This window comes from Monodelphis domestica, chromosome 3 (assembly GCF_027887165.1).
Source record: "Monodelphis domestica isolate mMonDom1 chromosome 3, mMonDom1.pri, whole genome shotgun sequence".
Classification (NCBI taxonomy): Eukaryota; Metazoa; Chordata; class Mammalia; order Didelphimorphia; family Didelphidae; genus Monodelphis; species Monodelphis domestica.
Window position 1 is genome coordinate 215,016,546 of NC_077229.1, and position 17,838 is coordinate 215,034,383.

Below are 17,838 nucleotides of genomic sequence, written 5' to 3' on the forward strand. Positions count from 1 at the left end.
TTAATTCTTTGCTACTACAAAAAAAGATGCTGTATGTATGTATGTATATACATACATACATATATATATATCCTTTTCCTTTTGTGTTTGTTTTTAATCTTTTTGGGATATGAATCTATGAATGATATTTCTGGATCAAAGGATGTGCTCTATTTTATAGCCCTTTGAAAATAAATCCAAATTGCTGGGCAGAATGGTTGAATCAGTTTACAACTCCCCCAACATAGAATTAGTGTCTCAATTTTCCCACATCCACAAGTTTTGTCATTTTTCTGTTGTAATAGTCAATCCAATAGGTGAGGGTTTGTGCCTCAGAGTTGTTTTAATTTGCATTTTTCTAATTAATAGTGACTAAAAGTATTTTTTACATGATTATAGCTAGCTCCAATTACTTTTAAAACTTCCTGTTCATATCCTTTGACCATTTGTCAGTTGGAGAATGATTTGTACTCATTCATTTAAGTAATTTATGTATTTGAGAAATTCAGCTTTTATAATAGAGATTTATAAAAAAAAACTTCCCCACCATCATTACTTTTTATTATCATCTGTACTATTTCCCTCCTGTTTATCCTATTGTCTCTCCTTTCATATTGTTTATCCTCAAAAGTATTTTGCTTCTGAACACCACCTACTCCAATTTTCCCTTTTTTCTATTGTATCTCTCCTGGCTCTGCCACTTCTTATCCCCTTTCCCTCCTACTGTCTTGCAGGGCAAGATATTTTTTTTTACCTATTTGATTATATTCTTTCCTTTTTGATATAAATCTGATGAGAGTAAGGTTTGAATGTTCCCCTTCTACCTCCCTCATCTACCCCTCCACTGTAAAAGCTTTTTTTTATTGTCTCTTATGAGAGATAATTATTCCATTCTATTTCTCCCTTCCACTTTCTCTCAATGCAGTCCTCTTTCCCACCACTTAATTTTATTTATTTTCAGATAATATCCCATTAAATTCAACTCATGCCTTTGCCTCCTGGTCTATTTATACAGTTTAACTTTATTTTAATGTCTTTTTATTCCTGTTTCCTGTTTATTATTCTTATACTTTTCTTGCAGGTTGTATTTGAGAGGAAAATTTTCCATTCAACTCTGGTCTTTCCATCAGGAATTCTTGAAAGTTCTCTATTTCATTGATTATTCATTCCTCCCCACACTCCCACAAAGGACAACAATCAGTTTTACTGGATAGGGGATTCTTGATTGTAGTCCTAGCTCCTTTGCCATCCAGAATATATCACAGGCCTTTCAATCCTTTATTGTAGGAGTTACCATATTTTGTATTATCCTGACTGTGGTTCTGTGACATTTGAATTGTTTCTTGTTGACTGCTTACAATATTTCTTCTGGAATTTGGCTACCATATTACTGGGAGTTTTCACATGCAGATTACTTTCAGAAGGTAAGTGGTCGATTCTTTCAATTTCTATTTTACTCTCTGGTTCTAGAATGTCAGGGCAGTTTTCATTGATAATTTCTTGAGAAATCATGTTTGGGCTCTTTTTTTGATCATGGATTTTAGGTAAACTAATAATTCTTAGATGATTTATCCTTGATCTATTTTCCAGGTCAGTTGTTTTTCTAGTGATGTATTTAATATTTTCTTCTATTTTTCATTTCTTTTGACTGATTGTTTGTTGATGTCTCATAGAGTCACTAGTCTTCATTTGCCCTATTCTAATTTATAAAGAATTACTTTATTCAGTGAGCTTTTGAACCTCCTTTATCATTTGGTTAATTCTGCTTTTTTAAAAACCCTTATCTTCTGTTTGAAAATCAATATTAAACACTAGTTCTAAGGCAAATGAGAGTAAGGACTATGTAATTGGGGTTGAGTGATTAACCCAGGGTCACACAACTAGGTAAGTGTGTGAGGTCAAATTTGATCCCAGGACTTCTCATCTCTAGACCTAGCTTTCTATCCTCTGAGCCCCCTAGCTGCCTCCAATTAAATTTTTTTTCCTTGGTGAATTTTTGTGCCTCTTTTCACATGTGATCAATTCTGCTTTTTAAGGAGTTCTCTTCAGTGGATTTTTGTGCCTTTTAAAAACAAATTGACCTATACTGTTTTTTAAGGTATTATATTCTTCAGGATTTTTTTGTGCCTCCTTCACCAAATTGTAGACTTTTTTCATTATTTTCTTGCATCAGTCTCATTTCTTTTTTCAATTTTTTCTACTTCTCTTAATTTATTTTTTAAATCCTTTTTGAGATCCTCCAGTATTTTTTTTTTGAGGCTTGAGACCAGTTCATATTTTCTTGGAGGCTTTAAATGCAGCAGTTCTGATTTTGTTGTCTTCTTCTTTGTTTGTATTTTGGTCTTCCCAGTCACCAAAATAACTATTTAAATTTTCTTTCTTTTTTTAAAACTCATTTTCTAGTCTTTTTAACCTAAAAAAAACTATTAAAAAACTCAGTTCCTGTGCTAAAGGGGGCATTGTTTCAAGCTTTAGGTTCTTTGTACAGTTTTTGTCCCCAGTTTTTTCAAGGTGATTTGATCTAAGAAAGAGGTGTACTTGATGCTCTTCCAGCCTGTGCTCTTGTCTATGAGTGACCACAAGTACTCCTTTCTACCTAGGAACAGTGACCAGTGTCCTCTGCTCCACTGTTGCTCAAGCAATGGTGTACACTAGTGATCATCTTTACCCTGGAAATGCTACCTGGCCCATTATCTGAATCAGTGTATGGGCAATTTACTGCATCCAGAGAGACCTGTGAAATAAGGTTTACTTTTTAATTGAATTTAATTTTTCACTTATATGTAGAATCAATTTTTGAAGTTTTTTTTTATATTTTAAAATTCAGATTTTCTATCTCACTATATTTCCCCACCTGAGGTTGTGAATAGTCTGACACAGGTTATATTATACTTTCATGTAATATGTATTTCCATTCTGCTCATGTCATAAGAAAAGATACATATCACACATATAATAGAAATCTCATGTATAGTACAAAATGGTATGTTTTGATCTGTACTCAGATTTCAATAGTGACTTCTTTGGCTATGAATAGTTCATGAGTCCCTCGTGGTTCACAAGGCTTCCTTTTAAAACATTTTCCTCACAAAAACCTTCTATAATAGGTAAAGTTTTATTATCTTCATTTTACAGAAGATGATACTGAGCCTCTAAGATTAAGTACCTTGCTCATAGTCACATAGGTAGTGAGCAACAAAGACAAGATTCAAATCTGCATCTTCTGATTACAAAATCAGTGCTCTTTCATTATGCAAATAGAGAACCCCCAATAGACATTCTCTGAGTGGGAGCCTTTATTGTTCTTTTTCTCTTTCATTTATCTAAACACTTTATGAATTTATATTTTATGACTGTTCTATCTTCTGTTCTTATTATATGTTGGGTAAACTAGCAATTTGTTTTTTTTTCCAAGATTATCTCACTCAAATATCAAAACTTCCTTCCCCAACTCCCTAATCCTTTCAACTTTATTTGACCACTAGAGGATATAATGAATCACTGCCTATAGTCATAATTCAACTCTCTTCTCAATCTTTCTTTTTCTAAAGAACCCTAATCTTTTTACATTGTCTTCATACTACTTACCCTCCTTATTTATATCTTCTCTAGTTCCTTTATATGCTTCCTAAAGAGAAGTGATAAAAAATCCCCTCAATGTTCCAAGTACATATATACCCAGATTTATATTAATGTAGAATAATTTTTATTATTTTTTTTAGTACTTAAAGATTTTTGTTTGATTTTCTTTATTTCAAGGATGACCAATGGCACCATGAGGGTGATGTCTTGATTTGTGCATTAATTAAGTGGATCAGAGTTGCACAGATATCAGCCTCATTCTCTCTTCCAGAATCCTCAAAGACCAGTGTCAGGACAAAAGTCATGATGACTGGTTATGGCATGGAATACAGTGGATGGTCTTGGCATCTTTGATGTCTGACCAAGTTCCAAGTGCTCCATAGAACCTGTTTCAACTGCCTTCATGGCCATTGAAACAAATTGCTCTCATCCACCCATTCTTTCCAGGAAAATCTTCATGCACCTGGGGTAGACATCTTCCTAATTCATGAAAGGCTTGACACATGTTGGTTAACTTCAACCTGGTTCAGTTCATTTGATGAGATAGTCTGGTATAGGTTATAGCAACATCATCATACCATACATATTTCCATATTTCTCATACTATAAAAGAAGGCATATAATGAACATAAAAATAAAAACTCATGGGAAGGAAATAAAGTGAAAAATGGAATACTTGGGCCTGCCATTAAACTCCAGTATTAAGGGAACTAATGAAAAAAATGTGAATATTGGGGGCCTAGCAGTACCAGATCTTAAACTGTACTATAAAGCAGTGATCATCAAAGCAATATGGTACTGGCTAAGAGGCAAAAGGGAGGATCAATGGAATTGACTTGGTGTAAATTACCTCAGCAAGATCGTGTTTAATAAACACAAAGAACCCATCTTTTTGGGACAAGAACTTACTATTTGACAAAAACTGCTGGGAGAATGGGTAAATGACTTAAATATAATGAAGGAAATTATAAGTAAATTAGGTACACATAGAATAATATACTTGTCAGATCTATGGTAAAGGAAACAATTTAAGACCAAGCAAGAGATAGACAATATTACAAAATGTATGATGAATAATTTTAATTACATTAAATTAAAAAGGGTTCATAAAAACAAAACCAATGCAACAAAAATTAGAAGGTAAACAACAAATTGGGAAAAATCTTTATTATAAAAATCTCTGACAAAGATCTAATTTCTCAAATTTATAAAGAGCTAAATCAATTGTACAAAAAAATCAAGACATTTCCAAATTTATAAATGGACAAGGGGCATGAATAGGCAGTTTTCAGATAAAAAATCAAAGCTATCAATAAGCACATGAAAAAGTGTTCTAAATCTCTCATAATTAGAAAAATGCAAATCAAAACAACTCGGAGGTACCACCTCACATGTAGGAGATTTGCCAATATGACAGCAAAGGAAAGTGATGTTGGAGGATATATAGCAAAATTGGGACACTAATGCATTGCTGGTGTGGTTATGAATTGATCCAACCATTTAGGAAGGCAGTTTGGAATTATGCCCAAAGGGCTTTAAAAGTCTGCCTGCCATCCAGCCATACTTCTGCTGTGTTAGTAGATCAAATAGATAATTGGGAAAAATACCTATACAAAAATATTCATAGCTATGCTCTTTGTGGTGTCAAAAAATTGGAAAATGAGGGGGTATCCATTGATTGAGGAAAGGCTGAACAAATTATGGTATATGTTAGTGATAGAATACTATTATGCTAAAAGGAATAACGAACTGAAGGAATTCCATATGAACTGGAAAGACCTCTAGGAACTGATGCAAAGTGAAAGGAGCAGGACCAGGAGAACATTGTATACAGAGACGGACACACTATGACACAATGGAACCTAATGGACTTCTCTACTAGCAGCAATGCAATGATCCAGGACAATCCTGAGGGGCTTATGAGAAAGAACACTATCCACATCCAGAGAAAGAACTGTGGGAGTAGAAATGCATAAGAAAATCATATGATTGATCACATGGTTCTATGGGGAAATGATTGGGGATGTTAACTTTAAGTGATCACTCTATTGCAAATATTGATAATATAGAAATAGGTTTTGAACAATGACACATGTAAAACCCAGTGAAATTTCTCATTGGCTTTGGGAAGGGGAAGGGAGGAGAGGAGGCAAAGAACATGAATCATGTAATCATGGAAAAGTATTCTAAATTAATTAATTAAATAAAAAATAAAATCTGGATGTTGTGCCACTTGGTGTATATATGTTTAATATTGATATTATTTAATTCTCTATGGTACCTTTTATCATGATATAATTTCCTTCCCTATCTCTTTTGATTAAATCAGTTTTTACTTTTGCTTTGTCTGAGATCATTATTTCTACCCCTGCTTTATTTTTATTTTAGCTGATGCATAGTAGATTCTTCTCTAGCCTCTTACCTTTATACTGTATATGTCTTCCTGTTTTAAATGTTTCTTGTAAACAGAATATTGTAGGGTTCTGGTTTTTAATCCACTCTGCTATCTTTTTCTTTTTTATGGGTGAGTTCATTTCATTCACATTCATAGTTATAGTGTGTGATTTCCTCTATTTTATTTTCCCTGTGTTTACTTTTCTCTCTCTCTCCTTTTAGTTTTTCTTTGTTCACATGTTTATTTTTGATGACCCCACCTCCCCCATTCATCCTCCTTTTTTTATCTATACTTCCCTCCCTTATTTTCTCTACTCTCAGACTTCCCTATAGGCTCAGGTAGGTAGGTTTCTATAGCTGATTGAGTGTGGGAGTCAAGCATAAGCACTTCACCATTTTCTCCTCCGTTGTCTTCTAATTTTAAAATGCAAGTTCAGTTCATTATTCTTTTCCTCATACACACACACACACACACACACACACACACACATATATATATAAACATGTGCATATTTTTTCTTCTGAATATTGTTTTAACTTCAACTATGAAAAATTCTCTCATCATTATCACTTTGACAAAGTTATTAGTTGTTTCTACAAATTATTCTTTGACTTATTCATGATTTATGATTTCATTATTAGGACTCCATTTAGGCTTTGGTATTTTATTTTTACTTCCTGAATTGATTACTATTTTTATTGCACCTATAAAGGATGCATGTATCCTTTTCCACATTTATTTGTACTTTATTTGGACCTTATTGCATGATTCCAGTTTCTGATATAACAATAAATAAATGAATGAATGAATATATATGTATGAATATGGATACACACATACATATATAATTATGTATGTATACAATGAATTACTAGTCACATTTAGAGGTGCTCTAAATCTTATAGCTCTGAATTCTCCTATAGTGTATTCTTTTCTGTTTTTTTTTATTTTGATTATGTTTTCATATTTATCTAGCTTTGAAAGGGAAATATGAAATTTTCCTACTGTTATTTTTGATATTCCTTTTTGCAATTTAGTTCATTTTTGCTTTATGAATTTAGATGCTATACCATTTATTTCACATTTAATATTGATATTGTTTGATTATAGCACAAGTTTCTTGTTTATCTCTATTGATAGTATGAATTTTATTTTTTTGTCTAATAGAATGATCACATTTTGTCTTTTTGATTTGTCATAGTTTGATTTCAGCATAGTTAATTTTGTTCAAGAATCTCATTTTCTTTCTGTGTACAAATCTCCTTTTAAACATATTTCCTAACAAGTAAAATAAACAAAATACTTTTTTCTTTTTCATTCTGCCACTCTTTTGTTTTATGTACTACTTAGTCTGTTAATATTTAAAATTGAGTTAGACTTGTGTTTTACTGCATTTATGCCAGTATCTAACTACAAATTATAACATGTCTCTTCCCCTTTTAATCATATTTTATTTTTCCTTATGAATAATTATCTTAAACTATTTTTATGCAAACCTGTTTCTCAGGGATTTCTTTCATGATTTGTCCACCAATCACTTTTTAAACCCTTTCCTCATGTTTTGGGTTTTACTTAATTATAGGTTTTTTTTTATACTTTTGTTTATCATTTTCCCATTTCACTTTTTCTTTACCTTTCTCAGATGACAATTCAAAATCCCCCTTCCTCTCCTCTTTAACTTCTTTAACTTTTTCCCTTTGTACCTCCTTCTAAGAAGAATTTCATCATTTTAATCTCTTTATTAATTTTCTTATCTAAATGTCTATTCCAAAATTATATTATGTCATTAATGGTTTCTATTCTTATTTTTCCTTTCTTAATCTCATTATGATCCTCATAGAGTTAAAGCTTCTGAAGTGCCTAAATTTAGGTCTTACTTCTAACCATTCTAGATCTTGTCTCATTGCCCAATAGAATTCTTTCAGAATCGGTGGTTTTCCAATGCACAAACTACCTATAGATTAAAACAATAATGATGTCCATACTTCCTGTCTTAAGCAAATACTTCTTTTTCCTCCACAGAGTCTTTATCATGATCCCCTCTCTTCCTATTTATTTGATATCACTATTCATTTTCCTGGTTATGATCCCTCCTTCCTGTTACCTCTCCTACTCTGCTGAAGTCCCTTTTTTTCTTTCTGAAGAACTTTAGACATAATCATTTATTCACTGTTCACCCAATTCATGAGGAACCATACCCCTTCTTTTCTGTCCTCCACCTCCTCTTTCCTTGCTGCAATTTATTCCACAAATACTTCGATTCATGTGTGCATGTGTTGATTTCTTAATGTCTCAGTTTTGCTCCTTCACTCTTATTTCTCATTTCTTTGAATTCTGTTTACATCTCTATCCATTTTTGTATTTACTTATCTATTGAAAAATCTCTTTTTTGCCTTGTAAGACATGCCTCTTAAAAGTTTAAATATGAATTAATTTGTTTAATATTTTTTGGAAATTATAATCATTTGTTTCGATTGCATTTTAATTGTTTAATGTATTTAAATGCTTATTGTTTGGTATATTTATAAGATTACACATTTCTTTTAAAAAAATCTTTCAGAATTGCCCCAATAACTCCCTTATTAATCATTCATTTGTTTCATAGATGATTAAGTTCATGTTTTTAAGACATATTATTTTGGGTTATGATTTGAGTTCCTTTGTTAGTCAATATGTATTCTTCCATTACCTTTAGCATTTTGAAATGGTTGAAGAATAATATTATATTATTTGAATTTTCCTTTATTTTTAAAGATCTTTCTATTGTCTGATTATAGATTTTGTGGTTTATCATTATAAATGTTAAACTTAACTACTCTCTGTCTTAGAGATTCAATAATTTTTTTTCCCTGAGTGATTCATGGATTCTTTTAATTAGAGAAAAGAATAAGCATTTACTAAGCACTTACTTTGGGTCATGCACTGTGTCTGAATTTACAAAAATTCTTATTTTATCTTTACAACTCCCTTGGGAATTTGTTTTAAAAAAAGATTAAAAAAGGGAAGTTTTGTTTGATTTTCCACTGTCTAGATTCATTCTGCAAGCTAAAAAATTTTCCAAAAAGGATTTAATCTGTTCCTTGTTTTTCTCCATGCAGTTTTGTGGGTCCATGTGTTGTGAACCATAAATGTCATGCTTCATGTCTGCTATTATCTGTGCAATTTAATTCTCCACTTCAATTATAGATTTCTGTTTTGTACTTAAGTTGCTTCCCTTGGCATCTTGCCCAACTATCTGTTTCTACACCACTAAAATTTTAAAGTTTTCATTTTCCTTTCTACCATCTCCCTTTTCCCCTTTATGCTTATGCCCTCATGTTTCCTCCCTGGGGTGCCTCCCCCATTGGTCTCTTTTTTACTAGATAATGCTAGAGCCTAGCATTATGCAGTATGATGATTATTTCTCCCTACAACTTTTGAATAATGGAGTTTTGCTCTAGAAGCTATTGCTGCTTCCATGGATTTCAGGTTTGGGGTCTCCTATTCTCTAAGTCTGCAGTGAGAGCAATACTGATTGCTATTAGAGGCCTGCCTCCCATAGTTTTTGTTATTATATACTTTCCCCTGATAATATGCATATTGACCTTTCCCATCTCTCTTATTTTGGCCTTGTTCATAGCAATATTTCATCAGACAGTTTCTTACTATGTGTCCTTGCCGAGAACACAAAAGCAAATCCTGGTATCTCTTTGCATCCTCTGTTAACTTTGGGGTGTATGTCTATACTGTGTGGTTTGTTTGTTAAATGTCTTAATTGTATCCAGGTTCTTAAACTCCTCTAATTCTTTCTGCTTTAATATTTCAGAGGTCTCTTGGAGCTTTTTTCTTTAGATCATCCTTTTCTTTTTCTTGATCTACTTTGTTATCATGAAGATAGGTGGTAGTGTCTCTAAATTCATTAAGTGAGATGGTGTCAAACTTAGGGCAATAGTTCCTGAAGAAATACCTCAAGTGCTTATCACAGCCCTTGAGAAATTGTCTCCTCACGTGCACCTCTGATTCCTTTGAATCAGGGATAAAGCCTTATAGTCCCTCAGTTTTTTCAATAAGGTGATTTATAAATGTGCTTGGGTGTTCATTTTTTTCTTGGGCTAATCTGTCAAAATTTCCCCATGCATTGGGTCTTTCTGACAATTCCTTCATTCCCTGCAATAGTCCTCATGGCATTTTCTTAGATAAGCCATTGATCTTGGATTAGAAAAATCCAGGACCTCAAAAACTTCTGGCCAGCTCGTGAGTGAGGAATCTTTTCTAGTTTGTTTAATACAGTTTTTATGTTCCTGGGGTGTAAAAAGTTCAGATAAAAGAATTTCTACATCCTCAAAATCTGGTTCATAGAGGCGAAATGCTCTCTTTAGTTCTTTAATTGTGAGATGAGGCTCTAGTAAAAATTTAGGCATAGGCTTACATAAATATTCTAAGCCATGGGTGGTGAATGACTTATGGACCTTTGCATGTAAAATACCAGACTTATCAGTGACCTTCGCTATATCACGCAAAGGCATAATCTTTTAATCCTCTGATGCATTTGCAAGATTGTTAGCAGATGCATTAATTGGTGTCTGTATGTTATTGGCAAGGTCATTTCCCCCCACTGCACCTAATGGTGTACCAGTATTAGTATTAGTAACTGCATTGTCCTTATTAGTCTGTCCCATCACATCCCCAGTCTCCTCGTCAGGTCCCTCCCCATGCCTTGTTTTCTCTGCATGTAATTATGGCATATCTCAGTTATAATAGGGATCTGACCAAGCAATGTCTCTAATCTATCATCAATGACTAGAACATGCACAGTTTTCCTTTGGAAAATGAGGTTGGTGCCAGCTTTGATATTCTTTAAGATGTTAGTTACTACCAAGAACACAACATAGACTTGGAGTATGATTTGCCAGAGGTAATTTACATCTAGTTAATTCACTGGCAACTGTGTCCATCCCATAGTCATATTGTTTAATGTCCCCAGAACATTGTCTATCATTCCTGCCACTGTATTATAAATGAATCAGTAGCCACAATAAATGGCAATTATTCTAGCACAGTTGACCAAAGTATTAGTTGTAACATGTTTCCCATGAGATCTTTTCTAGGCTCTAAATGCCAGGAGTTAACAGAAAATGGTTGTTGTCCCCACAGGCTTTGCTTCTAGCTAGATAGGATCCAAGATGGCTAGATCCTAAAACTGACAGCCCTAGTATAGCTTCCCTTTTATAATAGACTCTCTCTCTCAGTTTTGTAACTGACCAGAGTGGCAGTTGGTAACTGACTTGTTCCCCCCCAGGAATCAAGACGTTTTTGATCCTGTGTGGAAACTTCTAGGCAGAGTCAGTGACAAAGGCTGCTAACCTCAGGAGTCGTAATTGACAACAACTTCACAACTGACAGTTGGTGACAGTCACTAAAAGGTTTTTTTTCTTAATAAATGGGGTTCTTTTAAATCTGGGGTGCCAACTGTTTTCAAAAAAAGATAAAAAGGGAAGTTTTGTACCACACCTGGGAAGCTTGGACTTTTGATATGGAGAGGGGGAAAGAGAGGAGAATCCCTTTCTCAAAGCGGGGTTCAGGGGAAATAGCAGATGTAACAAGTTGGCTCAGAGAGAGGAGAGGGCATTTGAAGATTTTTCCCCCTTCTGCCTTCCCTCCTTAGCTAAATCTGCTCTCCCCAATTCACTCTTGTACCTCTTATCCCTCCTCTACTACTCGAGACCAAAAGGTCTCCCCTTAATCTGTTCACTCACACTCAGCTTGGGGAAGAGATAGCTTTTAATGTTAACTCAATCAGGAAATACAAAAGTAAATAATGGACAGGAAAGATGGGAAAAAAAGGAAAGTGGGGAAAGAGGGTCCCTGTCTCTATCTAAACCCTTTCCCCCCCCTCCTCGAGTTTGGGAGGAATTCAGGCCTTGGCAGCTTGACCCCCTAAGAGAAAATCAGGTTGACTCACCCCTTGGCAACAGGAGCTGAGGTAAAGTTTGCTCAGGTTTCTCTTCAGAAAATCCCTTCAATTGGGAAGTGTTGGGGGGAAATATTTTCAGTCACCAGCACAAAAAGTGGGTAACCCTCAGGAGAAAGTCTTTTCCCCCCTTCTCTCTTCTGCTTCTCAAGACTGAGAGACTTTCACTGCTCTCTCCTCCAGCCAGTGTCTTCTCCTCCTCCTGAATCCACTCCTGGGGCCCCTCCCTGATAAAGGTGATCAATTTCACATACTCTTCAGCCTGGCACTTTTTTCTTTAGTGCTAGCCTCTGTCACAAGTTAGAAGCTATTATTATTATCTTTATTTTACATTTGAAGAAATTAAGATGGACAGAGAGAAATGGCTTGTCCGAGGTCACAATTTGTGACTAAGGCTAGATTTGAGCCAGTCTTTCTCATTCTAGGTCTGTTCTCTATCCACTGTGCTACATAGTTACCTTAAGTGCTTCATTTTCTGTATTATATTCTCTGGAGTTTTCTTACAATGTTTATTGCATTATATTCCTTAATTTTTTGAATTGTTTTGGATACCTTTGACCTTTCAGTTGTTTATGTGCATCCAGACTTCAAGGTTAAATACTTTTATAGAGATTGAGTTATTTTTAAGATTATTAATCTTTTCTAGATTTTTCCTTCCCTTCAATTAAAAAAATACAAATCTATTCACATTTTACCTTGTGATTCTACAGAGAAATTCTTTGCTATGCATTCATAACTTTAAAAAAATCCTTCATGAGGGCCATAAATTCTGATATATACATATATATATATTCACCTCTACTATACTCTCTCATGGATTTCAAAAGAAATGAAATGGAATTTATTGATCTGTTTTTCTCTTTGGTGTCCCCAGAATTCTATATTTAATCAAGCATTATTTCAATTTTATTTAATGAGAGAGTTTTGTAATCTCTTTGAGGACTTAACATTCATTTTCCCTTCTAGTTTTACAATCTTCTTTTTCTACTTTTGCTCTAAAATCTTATTTAGTTTTCCTCCTCTTGAGAATCTTGACATTTTAGCTTTTTTCTTTTATTTCTTATTTTTAAGTTAAATTTTATTTAATTTATTTTAAAAAACCAAGATATTGTTCATTTTATTTATTTAGCCTCTAGAGATATAGGACTGGGCAAAATGGATTTTGACACCCTGTTCTTTAGCTGTATTGCTGCTAATGATGCTGATTATCAATTTAAGTTCCTCCTTTGGTTCTCTTTCTTTCCTTCTATTGACTGGTTGTAGGTTGGAGAAAAGATGGAAGGAACGATCTGGATAGTCTCTAAAGATGTAGGGTAACTCACCTAGGGATTTCATCAGACAGAAAGTATCACACTATCTCCCCTCCATTCCATGTATCTGTGCAGAATTTAGGCTTGTCTCTTGTTGCTGGGCTAGGAGTGAAAAGGGATTGAGATATGTCAGAAAATCCTCTGTTGTATATAAGGATCTCAATAGGAATCCCAGGCAAAAGCCTAAGGATTGATTTGTTCATACTGTTGGAGATGTGGAGGCTGATAAAGATGAGATGCTGAGGGAGTGCTTTAGGAATTTGGAAAGATTTTTATGGGGTTATGGTTCTTTTTTGTTCCATAGATTCAGCTATAACTGCTCTAGATCTTGACAGAGATTTTTTCATTTAAATATTTTATTCATTTTGTTAAATATTTCCCAATTATATTAATTTTTTTTAAATGTTTTAAAATTTTAAGTTCCAAATTCTCTCCTTCCCCTTTATTTCTCTCTCACCCTTGAGAAAGGCAAGCTTAATGATATCAATTATACATGTGAAGTCATGCAAAGTATATTTCCAAGTCAGCCATATTGCAAAAGAAAACTCAAACAATATAAAACAATGAAAATAAAGGGAAAAAAGCATACTTCAATCTGTACTGAAAGTTTATTATTTTTCTCTCTGGAGGTAAACAGCATTTTTTTAATATGGGACTTTTGGAATTGTTTTGGATCATTTTCTAAGCCTTCCATTCCTTTAATATAACTGCTATATCTTGAATGATTTTTGACAGTAACTCCATGATATTTTAATGATTTCTTTCTGGCTTCCTGAAGTCTTCTCTTTGACTTTGGAGCTCTGGAATTTGGCTATAATATTTGCAAGTTTTTTATTTTGGGATTCTTGCAGGTGGTGATTTTTGGATTCTTTCCATTCCTATTTTATCCTCTGGTTTTAGGATATTGGGGCAGTTTTCCTTGATATTTTTCTGAGATATAATGCCTAAGTTTTTTTCTTTGATGATGACTTTCAAGTAGTCCAATAATTCTTATATAATCTCTCATCAATTTATTTTCCAAGTCTGTTGTTTTCCAATAATATATTTCACATATTCTTCTATTTGTTAAAAATTCTTTTGGCTTTGTTTTACTGTTTCTTGATGTTGAGTTAGTGGTGACTAGGGAAAGAATCTAGTCAGCAATCCTATTGGTATTATAACCTAGATTTTTCCTTTTCTTACATCTTTTATGAATAAGTACTTTATAGACTCTCAGGAAAAAGCTGTAATTAGATCCACTTAGTGTAATATTTCATCCATCTTGAATCTAACATTTTTTATGTCTAAGACTGATAAAAATTCCTCTATTTAAAAAAAATTAGATTCTCCTTAATATTAACAAAACAACTAAGGAGATACTACTAAAGACAACAAATATCTATTAAAATCCTTTATAGGGATAAAGTCTATATAATTGGTATAAAAGGTCTGAGTCTCTCTAAACAACAAAAAAAAACAAGCAAAAATAGATTATATTTAAGCATTCATTCTCTTTTAAAATGGGGCAATTCATCAAATACTTCTACATAGTTCAGGGAAACAGAATACAAGCACTGTTTTTCACTTCTCACTTTCTTAAAGGTTAACTTTCTCCCTATTTCAACTTAACTCAGGGAAAGGCTGGTCCTGAAAGAGCCAGCAAGTTGTCAAAGGTTACAAATTGGTAAGAAGACTGTGTATGTGACTCTAAGTTGGGTTGTTAATTTCATGGAGATTGTATAGAGACCTATTCTAAGTAACCTTAAGATTTCAGTCTTTTCCTTCTGCATTCTTCTTCCTTGGATAAAACGAAGGAAATTCAATTTCAGTGACTATTTAGGAATGAAACCACAAGATTTCCAGCCACAAAAGGCAGGAAATTCAGAGATTAGGTTTTTTTCTTTCTGATTTTCCCCTTTTGTTCTTCACCTGTCCCCTTTATTTTTTTCCCTTTTCTTTGTGTATTACTTAACAGTTTCCTCTCTGCAAATATTCACTTTAGACTTTTTCTGTTATCTCAATTAACTTTTGAATTTGGCAATTACTTAGTTGGATAAACCATGTTCTGCTTTCCATTTGGTCTATATCAGAAAAACACAACTAAATGAAAATGAAAAGAGGAAAGATGCCATACTTTTAATGTCAAATTATTATTCTACAAAATCCTTTTTGCACCTATCACTGAATCAGGGTGTTGAAAGTCTCAGGCAATTCTCTGTGTGTCATAGTCCCTATCTTCTCCCAAGATGAGGATTGGAACATTAGCCATCATTTTGTGGTTGTATTCTCCAGATGAGCATACATGAGGCTCTTAATTACCTCTCTGCTCCTGTGTCTATAATTCATGTGATGGATAGTGATGTGGCTGGGTATGGCTATGGAGACAAACATGAAGGCTTCTCTTAGTCATGGTCTACTGATCAGCATAATTTAGCATGTCTTTCCACCTAGCACTTTAGCATATAGTAGGTACTCTATTAAATGTTTATTGATAGATTTAGTTATCTTTTGCAATTTTAAACAAAATTCTGTTAAACTTCACAAACTGTTAGAGAATGTTAGAGAAATATAGGTTTCAATTTATTGCTTCAATTCAATTAAGCAAATACTTATTGATCACTTATTATGTACAATGTCATGCTAGGTACTAAGGAAGCTATCTAAATAATTAAGATAGTCTCAATGAATTTGCAATCAATCAGGCAAGACATTCCTAATTTTTACTAATTAATTCTTATAAAAAGAGACACCGATTGACTTCTGTCCATTTTCTTTTTCCTCTCAGCCTAATAGAAAGGAGGGAAAATCATGTAATTATGCAAGAAACTATTCTGTTTTCAATGATTGACTTTTTCTTTTTTTCTTTTTCTTTCTTTCTTTTTTTTGTTTTGTAATTTTTTATTTCTTCAAAAATCGGCATTCCATATATGGTATATAAATTTTTAATTAGACTATCCAGTTAACTAGAACATTCCATTACTCAATCAGCCTAGCTATCCAAACTCCTTAGTTAAGCCCTCCTACTTCTCTAGGCTGATCCCCCAGGACTCTCTGTTCTGGTCTATGTAACATTCCTTGGGCTTCCTTTCTTCTGTACCTTCATAGCTGCTATTTCTGCATCCACCTGGCCCTTTCCTCATCTCAGTTTTTTTTCTTTTTTTTTTTTTTAAATTTTAATATTATTTTATTTGGTCGTTTTCATACATTATTCACTGGAAACAAAGATCGTTTTCTTTTCCTCCATTTGTCCATTTATCAATTGGAGAATGGCTTGATTTTTTGTACAATTGATTTAGTTCTTTATAAATTTTAGTAATTAAACCCTTGTCAGAGGTTTTTTTTTTTTTAAATATATTTTATTTGATCATTTCCAAGCATTATTCGTTAAAGACATAGATCATTTTCTTTTCCTCCCCCCACCCCCCATAGCCGACGCGTAAGTCCACTGGGCATTAGATGTTTTATTGATTTGAACCCATTGCTTTGTTGTTAGTATTTGCATTAGAGTGTTCATTTAAAGTCTATCCTCTGTCATGTCCCCTCAACCTCTGTATTCAGGCAGTTGCTTTTTCTCGGTGTTTCCACTCCCATAGTTTATCCTTTGCTTATGAATGGTGTTTTTTTTTCTCCTGGATCCCTGAAAGTTGTTCAGGGACATTACACCGCCCCTAATGTAGAAGTCCATTACGTTCGATTATAAAAAATATGGAACGCTTCACGAATTTGCGTGTCATCCTTGCGCAGGGGCCATGCTAATCTTCTCTGTATCGTTCCAATTTTAGTATATGTGCTGCCGAAGCAAGCACCCTTGTCAGAGGTTTTTATGAAGATTGTTTCCCAATTTGTTGTTACCCTTCTGATTTTGGTTACATTGGTTTTGTTTGTACAAAAACTTTTTAATTTGATGTAATCCAGATTATTTATTTTGCGTTTTGTAATTCTTTCTAATTCTTGCTTGGTTTTGAAGTATTTCCCTTCCCAAAGGTCTGACATGTACACTATTCTGTGTTCGCCAGTTTTCTTATAGTTTCCTTCTTTATGTTCAAGTCATTCATCCATTTTGAATTTATCTTGGTGTAGGGTGTGAGGTGTTGATCTAAGCCTAATCTTTCCCACACTGTCCTCCAATTTTCCCAACAGTTTTTATGAAATAGTGGATTTTTGTCCCAAAAGCTGGGATCTTTGGGTTTGTCATATACTGTCTTGCTGAGGTTGCTTGCCCCCAGTCTATTCCACTGATCCTCCTTTCTGTCTCTTAGCCAGTACCAAATTGTTTTGATGACCGCTGCTTTATAATATAGTCTGAGATCTGGGACTGCAAGACCCCCTTCCTTTGTATTTTTTTTCATTATTTCCCTGGATATCCTTGATCTTTTGTTCTTCCAAATGAACTTTGTTATGTTTTTTTCTAAATCAGTAAAAAAATTTTTGGAAGTTCCATGGGTATGGCACTAAATAGATAGATGAGTTTGGGTAGGATGGTCATTTTTATTATATTGGCTCGTCCTACCCATGAGCAGTTAATGTTCTTCCAATTGTTCAAGTCTAGTTTTAGTTGTGTGGAAAGTGTTTTGTAGTTGTGTTCATATAGATCCTGTGTTTGTCTCGGGAGATAGATTCCTAAGTATTTTATTTTGTCTTGG

The 17,838-nt window shown here is 33.7% G+C and overlaps 1 non-coding gene across 1 annotated transcript; it reads right to left on the bottom strand.

The window, feature by feature from the left end:
- Positions 1 to 16,894: 16,894 nt before the first annotated feature.
- Positions 16,895 to 17,001, bottom strand: LOC130458702 (U6 spliceosomal RNA). Its single transcript, XR_008918091.1, has one exon. It is a non-coding gene; the product is annotated as a U6 spliceosomal RNA (small nuclear RNA).
- Positions 17,002 to 17,838: the final 837 nt, after the last annotated feature.